Source organism: Belonocnema kinseyi, chromosome 5 (genome assembly GCF_010883055.1).
Source record: "Belonocnema kinseyi isolate 2016_QV_RU_SX_M_011 chromosome 5, B_treatae_v1, whole genome shotgun sequence".
NCBI classification, from domain to species: Eukaryota; Metazoa; Arthropoda; class Insecta; order Hymenoptera; family Cynipidae; genus Belonocnema; species Belonocnema kinseyi.
In genome coordinates, this window is record NC_046661.1 from 131,098,122 (window position 1) to 131,101,526 (window position 3,405).

A 3,405-nucleotide genomic window follows, 5' to 3' on the forward strand; every position below is an offset into this window, starting at 1 on the left:
TTATAATAGTCTTATTTATATCTTGATCCGCATTTGAAAGAAATTAAAGAAATTGGCAATTTTGGAATTCATCTCGTTTGGATAAAAACTCAATTATTTGATAAAAAAATTAATTATTTTGTTGAAAATGTAACTATTTTGTAAAAAACTACCCTTTTCTATCAAAAGGGCAACTACTTTGTTAAAATTTTTATTTTTTTTATTTGAAGGTTCATCGAAAATTCATCTGATTGGTTAAAAATTAAACAACTTTGTTTAAAATTATTTTTTTTGTTAAAAATTATTTATCTTTATCTAAAAATGTAACTATTATAGGATTGATTAAAAATAATTCGTACATATTGGTTAAGTTGGAAAATCGTTTTTTTTTGTAGAACATTAATCTTCTTGGTAAAAAATTCACCTCTTCCTTGAAAATTTGATAATTTTGTTGAAAATTGGTTTTTTTTTCTTGTTCCATTCAATTTTTTAGCACAGTTTTTATCTGGAAATTGAACTATTCCATTTTTGGTTGAATCTTTATCCTGTACTTTGTATTAGTTAAAACACCAATTATTTGATAAAAAATTAATTAATTTGTTTTCGATTATGATTTTTTTTAATTGAAATAATTTTAAAGTAAAATGTTTAAATTTAATTTAAGGTATTAAAAATTGAAAAATAATTGATTTTACAAGATGATTCTCAATCCGTTCAAAATTAAAGAATTAATAGATATTAATTTATAAAAGTATTTTCAATTATGACTTCAAATATTATTTCAGTCTAAAAAAATTTTATTTTTAATCCATTCAATTTGAACTTTCTTAATTAAAAAAAGAAAATTTTATTAATAATCAGAAATATTTTATCGTTCATTTAAAACAATCCATTACAAACAACTGTCAAAAACTATAGAAATTTGAAAAGAATGGTTCAAAATAGAAAGCCTTGAATTGTTAAATTTGTAATGAACTACATTTTAAGTTTGAATGCTACAATTTTAATTTTAAAAAGTATTCAAAATTAATTTAAAACTTAAAATTGTTTCAAATAATTTGAAACACGATGTAGATTTTTGCAGACTTATAAAACTTAACGTTTTTGAGAATTGTAAAATATTTAAAAAGAATAACAGAAATTGTTGTGATTGCTAAGAAAATTGAAAATGATTTTTTATTTTGAAAAATTAATTTTAAGTGAGTATTTGAAAAGATTTTAAAATTTAAAAAAAAAAGGATCAGGACGATTGTAAGGCAATTTTTTATTTTGCAGTATTTTTAATTTTAGGAAAGAAACCTAATTAACAAAATACATCAAGTTTCAACCCAAAAGTTTACTTTTTAACAAAATAAATAAATTTTCTATCAAATAATTTGTGTTTTAACTAATACAATTTACAGGATAAAGTTTCAACCAAAAATGGAATAGTTCAATTTCCAGATAAAAACTGTGTTAAAAAATTGAATTGAACAAGAAAAAAACGAATTTTCAACAGAATTGTCAAATTTTCAAGGGAAAAGGTGAATTTTTGACCAAGAAGATTAATATTCCATAAAAATAAAGGATTTTCCAACTTAACCAATATATACGATTAATTTTTAATCAATCATATAATAGTAACATTTTCAGATAAAGATAAATAATTTTTCACAAAAAAAATTAATTTTAAACAAAGTTGTTAAATTGTCAACCAATCAGATGACTTTTTGACCAAGAAAATTAATGATCTACAAAAAAGACAAATTTTAAACAAAATACATGAATTTTCAACGAAATAATTTAATTTTAAAGTCAAAAAGACGAATTATCTACAAAAAGTTAAATTTTTTAAGCGAAAAATATGTGTTTTCAATCAAAGAGTTAAACCAAATAGTTAAATTTTCAACCATAATTAAAAAACCTTGTTAAAAAACGTATTTTTTACAAAGTAATTTAACTCTTAGTGAATTAATCGTCTTTTAAACCCAAGAAGATGTACCAAAAAAGGTCAATTTCCAACAAAATACTCGAATTATGAATCCTTAATAAGAAAGAATTAATTTTGTTACTAAGTAGTTCAACTTTAAGTGAATAATCGAATTTTCCACCCAAAAATTATGATTTTAATTTTTAACAATATAGTTGCATTTACCACAAAACGACTTTGCAACCCAAGAATATTTACAGTTGATAATTCAACCGAAAATTGTAACTTTCAATTCAAAATTATAAATTTTGTATAAAACAATTTAATGTACACAAAGAAAGACGAATTTGTAACAAAATACATGAGTTTTCAACCAAAAATGGTATAGATTAATTGTCAGTTTCAAAAATGTATTTTCAACGAAAGAGCTGAACCTTCAAATAAAAAAAAAATGAAAATTTTAACAAACTAGTTGAACTTTTGATAGAAAAAGGGACTTTTTTACAAAATAGTTACATTTTCAACAAAGCAATTAATTTTTTAATCAAATAATTGAGTTTTTATCCAAACGAGATGAATTCCAAAATCGCCAATTATTATTATTATTAATATATGTATATATTTATATATATATAATAGTATTAATATTTATATAATTTATATTTTATACTTGAAATAACATAACCTGAAAATATACGAATATAAAGAGGCGCGCGAAGTATTCAAATCATGATTTTCGCCAGCATCGAAATCTGGAAATATTAAAATCCCAATCTCTTAATTTTATTTCAAAGCAGATAGAGATATAAATATAACCGCCGAAGTGCTCCGACCGGCAATCGTGCAACTTCGAGTTTTCAAATTTAGAAGAGGAGAAATGGGTTGCGCGCGCAACTCAGTCATTTACATCGTCTCCTACTGTGTTGACTCCGCTGATCGGCGTCAATTCTTGGAAGAACTAAATCACGGAACACTCAATCGCGGTTCAGAGAAAAATGAAATTGATATTAGAATTCAAACTAAAGAACATTTCTATTCAATTGAAACAACATAAGGCGGAAACAGAATTTGATTATATATCAAACGGACGCGATAAGTAGGCGAAAACATTCTTTAATGTGGAGAAAGTGACTGGCTAAATTTAAAGATTACACAGGCCAACAATTCTCAGAACCAGAGACCAGACCTACTATACCCGAAGGTTTTTGCTGCGCTGAATCCGAATCTGACCTCAGAAAAATTCCATCACCCTCAGTTTTCGAGATATTCTAACCTAAAGGGTCAAAAACCCGTTATTTTTATGTGTTCGAGGCCCCGTAACATCGCGAAAATTTTTTTTTTCACAAACTGACAATGGCATCGTAAAGAACTACTCTTTACCTTCAAAATGCGATGCCTAACTTTTTGATAAGGTGTTTCATAGCCGAGATATGGCGGATTCAAATATGAAAAATTTCACCCCCAAGCCCGGTAACTTTCGAGCCCATAACCTGAGACTCCCATAACCCGATTTCCTC

General features: G+C 25.3%; 1 protein-coding gene across 1 annotated transcript in view; it reads left to right on the forward strand.

Moving 5' to 3' along the window:
* The window catches only part of LOC117173890 (putative helicase MOV-10), a 28,642-nt gene that overhangs the window by 7,016 nt on the left and 18,221 nt on the right, over positions 1–3,405 (forward strand). The gene's annotated exons all lie outside the window — the stretch shown is intronic.